Consider the following 16,695-nt stretch of genomic DNA (forward strand, 5'->3'; position numbering starts at 1 on the left):
ACATAACACTAAAGAAAATCATCAAACCACAGGGGAAAAGACAAAGAACGGAAGAAAAAAAAAAAAACAGAAAAACTACAAAAACAACCAGAAAACAATTAACAAAATGGCAATAAGTACATACCTATCAATAATAACTTTAAATATAAATGGACTAAATGTTCCAATAAAAAGACACAGGTTTGCTGAATGGATAAAAATAGAAGACCATCTATATGATGCCTATAAGAGACTCTATTTTTTTTAATGCTTATTTATTTTTTAGAGAGAGAGAGAGAGAGACAGAGAATAAGCGGAGGAGGAACAGAGAGAGAGGGGGACAGACGATCCAAAGCAGGCTCTGTGCTGATAGTAGATAGTCGAATGCGGGGCTTAAACTGACAAACCCTGAGATCATGACATGAACCGAAGTTGGATGCTTGACTGACTGAGCCACCCAGGTGCCTCAAGAAACGCTCTATCTAAAGACACACACAGGCTGAAAGTGAAGAGATGGAAAAATATTTTACATACGAATGGAAATGAAAAGTAAGTTAGAGTAGCAATACTCATATCAAATAGACTTTAAAACCAAGACTGCCACAAAAGACTAAAAGGACATTACATAATGACAAAGGGGTCAATCCATGAATCAATTAATTTGTAAATATTAATTCATCCAACATTGGAGCACCTAAATATATAAAGCAAATATTAACAGACATAGAGAAATTGACAGTAATACAATAATAGTAGGGGACTTTAACACCCCACTTACATCAAAAGATAGATGGTCCAGGCCAAAACAAAAAACAAAAAACAAAAAATTAGTAAGGAAACAGTGGCCTAAAACAACACACTAGACTAGATGGACTTTACAGATACATATATATAACATTTTATCTAAAAGCTACAGAATACACAATATTTTCAAGTATACATGGAATATTCTCCATGATCAACCACGTTAGACCACAAAACAAGTCTCAATAAAATCAAGAAGATAAAAATCATATCAAGCATCTTTTCTGGCCATAATATGAAACTAGAAATCAATTACAAGAAGAAAACTAGAAAAACCACAAACATGTGTAGACTAAACAACATGCCACTAAACAATCAATGGGTCAATAAAGAAATTAAAAAGGAATTAAAAAATACCTTGAAAATGGAAACACAAGGCTTCAAAATTCATGGAACACAGCAAAAACAGTTCTAAGAAGGAAGTTCATAATGATACAGGCCTACCTCGAGAAACAAACAAAAAAATCCCATATAAACAATCTAACTTTACAACCTAAATAAACTAGAAAAAAAATAAAAATAATAAAGCCCAAAGTTAGTAGGAAGAAGGAAATAATAAAGATCAGAGTAGAAATAAATGAAATAGAGACTAAAAAAAAAAAAGAAAGAAAAGCAATGAAACTAAAAGCTGATTCTTTGATAAAATAAGTAAAATCAATAAACCTTTTGTTAGTTCCATCAAGAAAAACGACACAGGACCCAAATAAAATCAAATGAAAGAGAAGTTACAACTGACACCATGGAAATCTAAAGGATCCCAAGAGAATACTATGAACAATTATAAATCAACAAAATGGAAAACCTAGAAGAAATGGATAAATTCCTTGAAACACAGAACCTTCCAAGACCAAATCACAAAGAAATAGAAAACCTGAATGGACTGTTTACAAGTAATGAAATTGAATCAGTAATTTAAAAACTCCCAACAAACAAAAGTCCAGGAGCAAACACTGTTACAGATGAGTTCTATCAAATATTTAAAAAAGAGTTAATACCTCTTCTTCTCAAATTATTCCAAACACCTGAAGAGGAAGGAATGCTTCCAAACTAATTTTACAAGGGTAATATTATTCAATACTGGAATCAGACACCACAAAAGGAGAAAATTACAGGTCCATATTCCTGAATGACACATATGCAAAAATCCTCAACAAAACACTGACAAACTAAATTCAACAATACATTAAAAGGATCATATACCACAATCAACTGGGATTTATTTCAGGGATATAAGAATGGTTCAACTTCTATATATCAATCAACGTGATACATCACATTAACAAAACAAAGCATAAAAATCCTATGATCATCTCAATAGATGCAGAAAGAGCATTTGACAAAATTCAGTACCCATTTATGATAAAAAGTCTTGAAGTGGGTATAGAAGAAATGTATCTCAAAATGACAAAGGCCAAATATGACAAACCCACAGCTAACATTATACTCAAAAGAGAAAAGCTGAAAGCTTTTTCTCTAAGATCAGGAAAAAAACAAGGATGGCCTACTCTTGCAACTTTTATACAACATAGTATTGAAAATCCTAGCCACTGCAATTAGGCCAGAAAAAGAAACAAAAGGCATCTAAATTTGAAAGAAAAAGGGGCACCTGAGTGGCTGAGTCAGTTAAGCATCTGACTTCGGCTCAGGTCATGATCTTGCAGTTTGTGGGTTTGAGCCCCCCATCAGGCTCTGTGCTGACAGCTCAGAGCCTTGAGCCTGCTTCAGATTCTGTGTCTCCATCTCTCTTTGCTCATCCCCAAGTCATGCTCTGTCTCTCTCTCTCTCTCTCTCTCAAAAATGATAATAAATAAATAAATAAATACATAAATAAATACATAAATAAATGTAAAGAAAGAAGTAAAACTGTCACTCTTTACAGATGACATGATACTATATACAGAAAATCCTAAACACTACTGGAGCTAATAAACCAATTTAGTATACTTGTAGAATACAAAATTAACATACAGAAATCGTTTGCATGTCTATACACTAACAACAAGCTACCAGAAAAGAGAAATAAAGAAAATAATCCCATTTATAACTGCATCAAAAAGACTAAAATACCTAGGGATAAATTTAACCAAATAGGTGAAAGACCTGTACTCTGAAAAGTGTAAGACACTGATGAAAGAAATTGAAGCAGACACAAACAAATGAAAAGACATACAGTGCTCAAAGACTGGAAGAATTAATATTGTTTAAATGTTGGTATTAGCCAAAGAAATCTATAAATTCAAAGCAATCCCCATGAAAAATGCCTTTGCATTTTTCATACAACTAAAACAAAATATCCTAAAATTTGTTTGAAACCACAAAGACTCCAAACAGCCAAAGCAATCTTGAGAAAGGAGAACAAAGCTGGAGGTATCATACTCCCTGATTTCAAATTATACTACAAAGCTGTAGTAACCAAAACAATATGGTGCTGCCACAAAAACAGACACATAGATTAATGGAATAGAATAGAGAGCTCAGAAAGAAACCGATGCTTACATCGTCAAGTAATCTGTGACAAAGAAGGCAAGAACACACAACAGGGAAAAGATAGTCTCATCAATAAATGCTGTTGGGAAAACCAGGTAGCTACGTGCAAAAGAATGAAACTGGACCACTATCTCACACCATGTTTTCAAGACTTGAATGCAAGACCTGAAGCCATAAAACTCCTAGAAGAAAATATAGGAATAAACCCTTTGACATCAGTCTTAGAAATATATATATATTTTTGACTAGTCTCCTCAGGCAAAAGTAACAAAAGCTAAAATAAATAAATGGGATTACATCACAGTAAAAAGCAGAGAGAAGAAAACCAACAAAATGAAAAGGCAACCTGTTGAATGGGAGGAGATAACCTGCAAATCAGACATCCGATAAGGGGTTAATATTCAAAATATATAGAATTTGAAAAACCTAATATCAAAAAAAAAAAACAACAAATAACCTGATTTTAAAATGGGAAGAGAACTTAAATAGATATTTTTCCAGGGAAGACTTACAGATGGCCAATATTCATATGAAAAGATGCTCAACATCAGGGAAATGCAAACCAAAACCACAATTTTACTTCACAACTGTCAGATCGGTTATTATTAAAAAGACAAAAAATAAGTGTTAGCAAAGATGTAGAGAAAAGGGAACCCTCATACATTGTTGGTGGGAATGTAAATTGGTGCAGCTACTGTTGAAAACAGCCTGGAGGTTCCCCTAAAAAATTAAAAACAGAACTACCATATGATCCAATAATTCTACTTCATGGTATTTATCCAAAGAAAACAAAAACACCAATTTGAAGGGATACATACACTTCCATGTTCACTGCAGCATTATTTACAATTACCAAGATATGGAAACAACCGAATAACCTGTCTATTAATAGATGAGTAGATAAAGAAAATGTGATGTACACACACACACACACACACACACACACACACACACACTGAAATATTACTCAGCCATAAAAAAGAATGAAATCTTGTCATTTGTGACATGGATGGACCTGGAGGGCAGTGTGCTAAACAAAATAAGTCAGACAGAGGAAGACAAATACTATATGATTTTACACAAATGTACAATTTAAGAAATTAAACAAACATATAAAACAAACAGAAACAGTCATGGATACAGGAAATAAACTATTGGTTACCAGAATGGGAAGGTATTGAGGAGGGGGACAAAGTAGGTAAAGAGAATTAAGAGGTATAAATTCAAGTTATAAAATAAATTTCATAAGAATATAATGTACAGAAAAGGGAATATAGTCAATACTACTGTAATACTTTGTATGGTGTCAGTAACTAGACTTATTATGGGGATCATTTCATAATGTATAAAAAATATGGCATCACTATGATGTATACCTTAAAATAATAGGATATTACATGCCAATTATGACTCAATGAAAACAAATCTTTCACTGGCTGTAAATATTTTCCTTAGAAACATCTATTATTATAAAAATAATATACATTCAATTAGAACTCAGAAATAAGAAAAGCAATTGCAAAATAAATATTTCCATAAACCTACAATCCAGAGATTATCACCATTCTGGTGATAGATAGATTTTGATAGATATCCTCCTAGTTCCCTTCTCTTGGTGTAGATATGTATATTTCCCCATTAATATCACTCAGAACAATATGATAGGAAATAAATGAAATACTAAGTCAAAGAACTATATTTTTCTACACTAGTGATTCTCAGATCTGGCTAAGAATCAGAATCACCAGAGAAACTAAAAACTTTTGCATTCTTTTACAAAATTTTTAAATGTTGATTTATTTATTTTGAGAGAGAGAGAGCCTGAGCAGGGGAGGTGCAGAAAGAGAGAGGGAGAGAGAGAGAGAATCCCAAGCAGGCTTCATGCTGCCAGCGCAGAGCCCAAACTGGGGCTTGAACTCACAAACCATGAGACCATGACCTGAGCCGAAATCAAGAGTTGGATGCTGAACCAGTTGAGCCACCCAGGAACCCCCAAATTTTTTGCATTCTTCATCTCTACTGTTAACCTACTGGATAGAATCTCTGAAAACAGAACCAGAGATTTTGGAAAGCTCCCAGTAGTTCTGCTGCAGCAGGTCTACTAACCAGTCTTTGAGAACAACTGGGCCATCAGACACCAAAAGTGTCACCTTCAACTGCCACCTCCTCTTCCCTTTTTTTTTTTTCATAAACACTGATTCTGACAACTGGCTAGGGCCCAAAAAGTTTTCTTTTCCTCGTATTCTCACATGATGTACTATTTTATACACTTCAAGCAATTATATTTTAAGGTGTGTATTAGGGGGTGGAGAGGGGAATCAACTTTTTCAGCATTTAACTATGGACTTTTGTTTTGACTAATTCTTTTTCAAAATGATGAAAATAGCAGCTAACATTTATATAATTCTTACTACGTGTCAGGCACTGTTCTAAATGGTATATACATATGGCAGATACATTATAGTGAGGGAAGAAAATCATTTGAGTACGTGATGAAAAGAAAAGAAATAGATTAGAGTATATGTAATCTTTTGCAAAAATAAGAATTTAAATCCACTGTTAATTTTATAACTGCATGAAAAACTTCACATAGAAAATAGCAATTATTGGGGTGCCTGGGTGGCTCAGTCAGTTAAGCGTCCAACTTTAGCTCAGGTCATGATCTCGCGGTCCGAGAGTTTGAGCCCCGCGTCAGGCTCTGTGCTAACAGATCGGAGCCTGGAGCCTGCTTCAAATACTGTGTCTCCCTCTCTCTCTGCCCATCCCCCACTCATGCTCTGTCTCTCTCTGTGTCAAAAATAAATAAAAACATTTAAAAAAATTAAAAATAAATAAATAAAAAGAAAATAGCAATTACTTAGATTTTCACTTTTTTAAAAAAATAAATGTTCAAAGTACTTTTATCTCTCTAATCTTATTTGTTCCTACTTTTGTATATATTTGAAATTTTCCATAAAAAAGTTAGAAATATAATACTTAAATACATATATAACTCCAGAAACCCACCCCTTCCCGTCACTTCCACTGAATCACCATTATCTTTCCCTTGGATTAATATAACTCCCTTAAAAAGCCTCCCAATATCTACCTTCCCTTCCCTACCCTGTGTTTTTCAACACAGCAGCCAGAAGGATCCTTTAAAATCTAAATCAGATCATGTCACTCTGACAAAACACTGAAAGGTCTCCCATTTCATTCAGAGAAAAAGCCTGTATCCTCAGTGGCCTACAATCAGATCCCCTATTTAGCTGACATGCATTCCTGTTTTCATGGATTGTCTGGGAGAAATAATTCCAAGGGGAAAAAATACCCTTGAGCAAAGGCCCTAAAACAGGAGCAAGCTTGGTAAAGCTGAAGAACACAGAAAGCCTAGTATGAGTCCCCCAAATCTTCTATAGAGCTGACCAAAAACAGAAGCAATGTTCAGGAAATACAAGCTGACTCAGCATTCCTAGAACTCAGGAATGATGTGGTAAAAATAAAATGGGTTTTGGAATCATACAAACTTGCTTAAACTCTTGTCTTCCCACTTATTAAAAGTCAAATTCAGATCCTTAGTTTTTCTTACTTAAAAAATGGGGAAAACAGTAATGATTTTCTGCAATTGTTTTTAATTGAGGTGTGATAAATATGTAAACCATCTAACATGGTGCCTAGCATATAGCTGATATTTCAGTAAAGTAAGTAATAACATAAGAACATAGGTAAGAACATGTACCCTTCTCTTATAGAGAAAATAGAACAAAGTAGTCTTGATTGAATAGACAGGAAAACTCTTTTCTCAAAATATCCCTCACTAAGCCTATGTGGTAGAGTAAGCCTTGGCCTAGCAGGTGAGAACTCTTAGTTCTAGTCCGGTCTATGATAGAACTAGCTAGGGACTGTGGGTGAGCCACTTCATTTCTTCAGAATTGAGTTCAATCATCTTTTTTTTTTTGTAGGCTCTGTGCCCAATCATGACCCCTAGATCAAGAGTCACATGCTCTACCCACTGCACCAGCCAGGTGCCCAATCATCTTCAAAATAAGGCAATTGGACTAGATGATCTCTAATAATTCTCTCACACTACTAAGATTCTATGATATCTGAATAACATTCAGTGATTCTTCCTTTAAATAGCCCTCTGGTATGTGTCATCAAAAGGCGCTGCAATAACAGAGAGTGGGCTGGGCAGAGGGAGATATCTCTTAAGCTCATAAAAGCATGGCTAGCTTCATGCAGGTGCACCTTGTGCGGGCTCAGAAGGGCCTTGTGTTTGGTTTAACGTGCTGCTGTTACTGTGTTAAAATTCTCAATAAATTTTGAACAAGAAGCTCACATTTTCATATTAAACTGGGTCCTGCAAATTATGTAGCTGGTCCTGTTCCTATGAGCTGACTATGAATAAGTATAAAAGATATTTCCTGTGAGCAAATAGAGACTGGCAGCAAGAGATCCCTGGGAGCCTGAAGAGAAGTGACTGGGTGAGTAAGATAGTTGTCTGGGGTAGAATGTGAATGGGAGGGGGTTTTGTGGGGATCAGAAAGGGAGGAAGTTCACTGTGGATGAATACTTCAAACTGAATGTTTCTTTACCTTCTGCAACTACTTGCTTTCTCTGAACTATAGTATAAGACTGCCATCTACTGGTCAATGACACAAAGTCTTTGAAAGACTTCCAATTCAGGGTCTTTACATTTCACTGTCCAAAGGGTAATCCAGAAAGATTTAACATATTCTGCAGTTTAAAACAATAATTATTAAGGGCTTCCTCAGTTACAGCTTCCAAACTAAAGTAATAACAAAGACCTGTCCACTTGAACAATCCCTTACACCTGCTTTTCTTTATTCAACAAAAAGCAATTTTTAAAAAGCACTATGCAGCAGGCATCAAATGTTCAATGATGAACACCCATCAGTAGAGATATTTAGGTCATTAAGAGCTTCATCGAATGAATTCAAATGTTCAGGTTCATCTTCGGTCTGAATCAGAACACCTAGAATATCATCATCATCTTGTAGGGGTAGAGTTATACTTTTATATTCAGTGTATGCTAATATGCAAGATGGTATATATCTATGACCTTCAGGCCCAATGACCTACGTTCAGCCTATTGGGTAAAGCAGACATTCCTGGAGGACTGACTGGGAAAAAAAGAGTAAGCAAGGCAGTGGCAGAAGATGAAGAAAGTTAGGGGACATGGAACAAATTAATAGTCACCAAAAAAAATTAGTGTTCCAGGGAGGTTCTCATCATAAAATATCTACCCCCACTAAGAATTCTATCAAAATAAAGTATTACCAGAAGCACTCCCTTCTACAATATCTAGATTACCAGAAAGAAAAAAAGGGAATTTAGCATGATGTATAAATTTGTCAAGTCACCAAGGTGTATACCTGAAGCTAATATAGCACTGTGTGTCATCTATCCTCAAATTAAAAAAAAGCGGAAGGTGGGGGGGGGGCTTAAATACCTGTCCAATAATTGCTGGTGAGGGCTGCTGTTAAGGGAGAAGAATAACAGAAATTTGAAATCTGGAGGAGGAGGAGGAAGTTCTCCCCAGATCTCAGTCCAGTTTAAGGCCACATCACTCAGACTACAGGGGTATAACTGGTTATTTTCAAACAATTCTTATACACTCATTACATTCACTGGAGAAAATATCTGAGAGCCAAAGACTCTGTTTCTTCACTCAAAAACAAACAAAAATCCAGGGCCTGGCTGAGCCTGGCTGGCTCAGTCAGAAGAGCATGCAACTCTTGATCTTGGGGTATTGAGTTTGAGTCCCATGTGGGGTTTGGAGATTATAAAATAAAATTAAAACAACAAAAAAACCCAAAAGTCCTTTTAGTGAAGGAGTTTATGCTTAATGCCATTTCTTGGTTTGCTTTAGATAATTTTTTATACAATATATCAAGATTAGCAAGGGTATCAAAGGACATAAATATGACACAGGACTTCTCTTCAACACATCCTTAGAACAGAAAAACCTGAGTGAAGACGGAGCTTATTTCACGTTCCCAATCCCCACTGGCTGTTGGTTCTGTGATTCCATAGCACAATGTGTTCACCAATATCATTATTCTGTATTAAATTTGTTTGACTGTCTCTTCTCGTCTGTGAGGTTTGGGAGGGCTAGGATAGAGAGTTATATCTATACTCCAACACACCCCTTTAACACAAAGTAAACTTCAACAATTGTAGTTGAATAAATAAATGGGACCTGCTAAAAAGACTCAGCCTCAGCAAGCCAGCCTTCACCATCCTGTGTTCTGAGAACTTATATATGGAAGCTCTACAGAGGGAACCATTTCTAGTTATTCCTTATATCCAGATAACCTTATTCTGAACCAGGTCACCAGTACCCTGGTCATTTATTAGGCTAGCTGATGCAAAGACAGTCAATCTATAATACTTGAGAGCAGCCTATAATATGAGAATTTTGTCCAAGATCAATAATGCTAATTAAACGAGTTAGAGTCTCTCTTGGAAACCTGACTTCAATATGTGGAAAGTCATCAGCTAGTAATGATGGGCAAAAGTTCAAAGGCATAGAAGAAAAGGCAGACAACAGAGATCATGAGGCAAAAAGGGTCATGATCGAGTTCCGATAAAAAACTGGATAGAAGAAAAGAGCGTGAAATAGTAGGTTTTTAGAGGTAGAAATGATGAATTCTTGCTTCTGGTGGATGAAAGTATAACTTGTTCACCACAGCATCGTTGGATCCTGGGTGGCCAAGAATACATACTTCTTTAACCAAATATGAACTATGCACCTACTATGTGACAAATATGACATGCATTTCAGTGGTGAACAAGAGAAATCTATTTTGTTCCCATGGAGCTTTGAATCTAGCTTAGAAGCTTAGAACCTAGAAGTAGAATACTGACACTGAACAAGTAAAAACAACTGTGGTACATGTTATAAAGAAGTAGTGTAGATTCTCATAGAAACATGCAACATCTTAGATTATATTTTCCATTGGTCTATTTTTTGCCAAGATGACTGATTATATAGGCCTTCCTATATTAGGCCTGATTATATTAGGCCTTCATATATTCAAAGAGGCCTAACACACACTTGAGATTCTTTTCATTCTTATTTTCATTTGTAACCATACATGAAAATGCTAGTTCCCAGGGCCTACAAAATCTTCACAATACAAATTTGCTCCAAAATACAAAGAAGAAACTGTAAAATCTAAACAATTGTTTTACTCACAGAATACATTCAGATGCAGTTCAATGCAATCTTACTACCACAAGTCAACACATATGGTGTTTACAATATGCTAGATGTTGTTCAAAGTGCTTTATAAAAATCAGTTCACATTAATCCTCACAATTCTATACAATAAGAACTAGTGTTACTATACTCATAAAAGAAGAAACTGAGGCAAAGAATGGTTTATATAACTTGGCTAAGGTTAATAGCCAGTAAGTGGCTATACCAGGATTTGAACCTAAGCAGTCTGGTTTTAGAGTCTAGAGGTTCTGGAATCCAGATTCAATTTAATTTGATGTGATTATGTAGGCAAATTTTCTTCCAAAATATCATTCAGCACATATTTATTGAGCATTTATTATATGTAGGTGCTTATCTAGCTGTTAGAGATACAACAGTGAACAACAACAACAAAACCCAAAAATCCCTGTCTTCATGAAGGGGATACAGATAATATACAAGAAGTAAAATATGTGGTATATTAGATGGTATAAATGCTATGGAGAAAAAAAAAGTCAGGAAGAGGGATGAGGAGGAGTGCCAGGGGTGAGATGGTGGGTACAATTTTAAATAGGGTGTTCAAGGACCATAACCTGAGTAGGTGATATTTGAGCAATAACTGAAAGAAGTGAGGGAATGTGCCATTCTAAGTGTGCCTTATATGATATTAGGTAGAGTAAGAGTCCTGGGTTTGGATCCTTGGATGCATGACAGTATTAAAATAGCCCTGGAATGGGGCACCTGGGTGGCGCAGTCGGTTAAGCGGCCGACTTCAGCCAGGTCACCATCTCGCGGTCCGTGAGTTCGAGCCCTGCGTCAGGCTCTGGGCTGATGGCTCGGAGCCTGGAGCCTGTTTCCGATTCTGTGTCTCCCTCTCTCGCTGCCCCTCCCCCGTTCATGCTCTGTCTCTCTCTGTCCCAAAAATAAATAAATAAACGTTGAAAAAAATAATAATAAAATAAAATAGCCCTGGAGTTACATTTAGTGACTTTCTGGGATTTGCAATATAAAGGGCCTAACTAGCACATTCTATGAGGGCTCCAAGTTGCTAGCTTAGGAAGAGCAGAATAATGAAACTGAGCATTATTAAAAGAGCCAACAGCCTCTGCATTTATTTTGATCTGGAATTTGTGTAGGAATACTTTGTGAGTTGGCAGTGTTGAAAACTTCATGAACTTTATTCTTCCCAATTTCTAAAGTTGATACAGTATTCTACTCTGCCTGGGTTAGAACTGATGTAGTATATTCTATAGCGGTTGAGTGGAGTATCCCATATATGTCTATTAGGTCTAATTGATTTATAGAGTTGCTCAAAACGTCTATTTTTTAACATTTTTATTAAAAGAGAGAGAGAGCAGGGGAGAGGGGCGGGGGGGGGGAGAGAGAGAGAGAGAGAGAGAGAGAGAGAGAGAGAGAGAGAGAATCTCAAGGAGGCCCCATGCCTAGCACGGAGCCCAACACAGGGCTGGATCCCATGACACTGGAATCTTGACCTGAGCCAAAATCAAGAGTCAGACACTCAACTGACTGAGCCACCCAGGTGACCCAAGATCCCTATTTTCATACTGATCATCTGTCTAGATCTTTTACCCATTATTGAATGTGGGATATGGAAATTTCTTTTTTTTTTTAATTTTTTTTTAACGTTTATTTATTTTTGAGACAGAGAGAGAGACAGAGCATGAATGGGGGAGGGGCAGAGAGAGAGGGAGACAAAGAATCGGAAGCAGGCTCCAGGCTCTGAGCCATCAGCCCAGAGCCCGACGCGGGGCTCGAATTCAGGGAGTGTTGAGATCGTGACCTGAGCTGAAGTCGGACGCTTAACCGACTGAGCCACCCAGGCGCCCCGAGATATGGAAATTTCTAACTAGTATTGTAGAACCATCTATTTCTCCCTTTAATTCTGGCTTTGTATTCTTCATATATTTTGATTAAACATTTGCTTGGTTGTTGTAAACCTCTGACTATTTCCCAGAGTTCTGACAAACTCGTTTCAAATAGTTTCTGCCTATTTTTAAATGTTTCTGGAGGCTTGGCATTGCCTACTCCACCAATTTGAACACGGGTCTCCCAAGGTGACTTTTTGACACAGCTCTCACCAGAGCAGAAAAGAAAAAAAAAAAAAAAAAAAAGTAAATATGTCTTCTAACAGGACATATTTATATATGAACATAAAAACTGACCCTCTCTAGTAGGGGCTTCTCTAGCAGGGGTCATTCCTGCATCTATCTCTTCCATTTCATATCAGCCCCTGAGGAATCATAGAACTCCATGAAAAGTAGTTTGAAAAGCAGTATTATAAGCCATTATACCCCTTCATAGTTATGTGTCTGTTGCTTATGATCTGATGTTAGAAACAGTTAAATAATAATTAATTTGGGGCTAAGTTATCTCTTGCTTATTTTTAAACTTACTTGTTTTCGAAAAACCTTCTTCCCAACTTCTAGTTCATTTTCATTGAGAAAATTTGGAAAATACAAAAAAGCACAGAGAACAAAATGATCTGTGATGCCATCTTCCAGAGATAACTGCTGATAATATGTCAACATTTTTCATGTTTACAAAATGTTTAATAATGGTTATTATATATATATATATATATATGTATGTGTATATATATATATATATATACATATATATATATATATATAGCAGTTATCACCTTGGCATCCATTTACTTAACACTGTTATTCCATTCAGGCCTATGTTAATATCACTATGTCTACTCTTGGAAGCCTATTATATAATTTTATAAGAGAAGACTTGTCAAGTATTGACTAATCTTTCAATCTCCAACTCAATGCCTGTCCCTCCTACACCTTTCAATGCAACAAAAACAGGTTGATCACTCAGTTGATTAGTATAATGAGAATTCTAGGTTGTAGGTTTCAACATCTTTGTCATCTATGCCTACCAATTTAAGCCTTGCCCTACTGAAGTTGTTTGGAAACTTTAAAAAGAAGCAGAATGCCTTCTTTATATTGAAATGAAATCTTTCATGAAACCCTAAAGTTTAAATAAACAAAACTGAGCTTTTGTGGTTGAAGTGTGCACATGTGTGAGAAGGTAGGTGGAAGAGGATAGGTAATTTGTTCATAGCCAATCCTGCTCAGACTTCCTAACACCAAAACCATGATGCAGGACCTCAGGACTCTGGGACAGAGTGAACATCACATTGCTCTGCTAAATGTCCTCAGTCAGTACTGCTAATGAATTAAATGACTACTGCACCTAAACCTTTGGCTGCTCAGACAGAGCCTGACACACAGAAGGCATTTAAAGAGTATTTATTGAAATTAAAGACAAGAAATCCAAAAGGGGAGAATGGATTAGTGCATATCCATTACTACCACTGGAAAAAAACCTCAGAAAGCATCCCCACTGAGAGTGGTAGATCAGTAGTGACATATCTTAGTGGTATCATTATACTATTATGTTAAAACAGAGCTAATTCCACAAGTATTTTTTTTACCAGGATTGTATCAGTGGTTGCAGAACACAACAAAATATAATTGAATAAATATTTAATTTTTCTATGTTCAAGGTACTGTTGAAGGACTGTGGAAACTACAAAGCTAGTAAAAAATATAGTTTCCCTTCTAAAGGATACTTAATACTCTAATAGGGGAGAAAGTTTATATAATGCTGTGTTATAAAGCAAGCCAGTGTGCCAGACAATATGTCAAGAAAATTTTGACGTTTCTTGAGTTGAAGGTAAAAAAAAATTTGGAAAAACGATCAGCCCAGGGGATAGCCTCATCAACAGGTGGTTGCTATACAATGTAGAGGATAATAACTAATGCAAAAGGAAGGTAAGAAAAGTATGGAAGTAAATACTTTACTGCCTTGATCTTGAGAAGTTAACCCTCTCCCCAAGAAGAAAGCATGGTATATGAAATAGGTGGAGACAAATTAAATGTGAAGTTTTCACAATTGGTATGTTAGAAATACTGAGAATGGAGAAATCAATGTGATTTCTAGAGGGAAACTTTATGAAGTTGGCATCTGAATTGAAAAAGGATGCGGAGGATTAGGATAGAAGGGGAAGTATTACAGGTTAATGAGTACACACATCAAAGGCCAAGAGGAGAACAGTTTCTCTGAGAAAGAAGGAAGATAGCAATCTGGCTACAGCAAAAGGTGTTTGCTGGACACGAGTTTAGCTGAGTAGGGTGGAGACAGACTAATGGTGGGATACATGGATGGGAGCTGCTGAAGGCCAAGATGAAGATAAAAGGGAAGCTGCAACAAATAGCAATTAATTGTGATGACTATACAATGCTCAAAGGAAACAATAATAGAAGTGAACAGCAATGATGGTGGAAAAGAAAAAACAGACAAAATTCCCCAAAAGACAGAGAAATAACTTGGTGTACCAATCCACAGAGTTATTGGAACACTCATTCAATTTGGAAAGGAGACAAAAATGCAATGAAGATAAGAAAGGGGTAACTTAAGAAAAATCCATGTTTTCAGATGACAATTAGCAAAGTATTTATTTATTTATTTATTTATTTATTTATTTATTTATTGTTGGAAAGGTTACTCTATCTATAAAATTAGTTTAACTCCTACGATAATCATGAGGATGATTTATTATATGGACATACTAACTCAACAGCTGTCTGAAGAAATCTGTATTATCACCTTAGGTTAAAGCATAATTTATCACTCCCTCTTAAGAACTTACTACACTTGAACTTCAGAAGTTTGGAATGTCTTCCTAAAAAATACCTATCTTTGGCCTGATGGTAATGGCATGCTCATACACTATCTTCTCTACCCTAGCTCCAATCAGATTAATTGTGTTGACAGTATTGTGAACATGACGGATCACGGTTGCAGTATAATAACTCATTCTGTAGTTTCTGGTACATATTTTTCACGGACATATCAGGCAGAAAGGTTTAAGGGAAAATGCTAAGCTCCTACCTCACTAACAATGTATCTGAATTTCAGTAAAGTACTTTCTTTGAAATTAAATTGCTTATAATTTAAGGAACACAGTGAATTCTACCACTATACTCCATATTCATTTCTGTCTATCAGGTAGAATAATCAAGAATCACTGGAATTTTTACAGGGGTGAAGTCTGAACAGGTGACAGACTCTTTCCAATGAATTTAGTCTACATGACCCCTCTCTGTTTGTATTAATTGTTCTCCCAAATGTGACAGACCTTCCTACTCAAGAAATCAGACCCTAGTACCAACATCCTCTCACAGATGAACATGTGACTCTTTGCTAAGGACAAGTTTCAAACCATTTCAGAACTTGTTCAGTTTATGTCAGGCTATTTCTACATTTACAATTTCAATGACTTTTATCAATCCTATTTCAATAATTAGGAGTAGCTGATTCAATCTTGCCACTGAAAAGAATGCTTCCATCATTCTATGGGTAATAGTTTGCTTGCCTCCATTAATTTTTGTAAAGTCTCAGTGTCACTATGATCAGGGTCTTTTCCAACCTATTACCAGCCTATAATCTGGGCTACATCACACAGTCTAGCTAATTTTCAGATAACAGTCTTCTCATTCCCCAAAGCTACAAAGCAAAAGGACAATGGTATTTTTCTTTAAGGTAGCAGACTATGTTTGTCTCTATTACTGGGTAATTGATTTGGAGGCAAATTAAAGCAAGTGTAGGTATCTGTAGAACAGCATTAAAAATGCTGGATTTGTGGGGCGCCTGGGTGGCTCAGTCAGTTGAGCGCCCGACTCAGGTCATGATCTCGCACTCCGTGAGTTCAAGCGCCGTGTCGGGCTCTGTGCTGACAGTTCAGAGCCTGGAGCCTGTTTCAGATTCTGTGTCTCCCTCTCTCTCTGACCCTCCCCCGTTCATGCTCTGTCTCTCTCTGTCTCAAAAACAAATAAACGTTAAAAAAAAAAAATGCTGGATTTGGAATCAATTTTAGGCTTTATAATTTTTTTTTAGTAACTGTAGACTCTGTACCCCTTTTGTGTCTCACTTTCTAATTCTGTAAAATGGAGTAATCACAGCTTCAAAGAGGTTTTATCAAGATTTAGTGGCACACAGCCATACCTTCATTCATACTGCACGAAGAGAACCACTAATACATACCTGCATTTTCTGAACAACCCAAGATTCATAACATGACAGGGGAGAAAATATTTAAAATGGGAGCCACCAGGGAAAATCCAGGCAGAATAGTGAAGGAGTTCAGAGCATGTCACCCCAAAATATGCTGTTTTACCATA

Source organism: Herpailurus yagouaroundi, unplaced genomic scaffold (assembly GCF_014898765.1).
Source record: "Herpailurus yagouaroundi ecotype Mexico unplaced genomic scaffold, PumYag 28, whole genome shotgun sequence".
Lineage (NCBI taxonomy): Eukaryota > Metazoa > Chordata > Mammalia > Carnivora > Felidae > Herpailurus > Herpailurus yagouaroundi.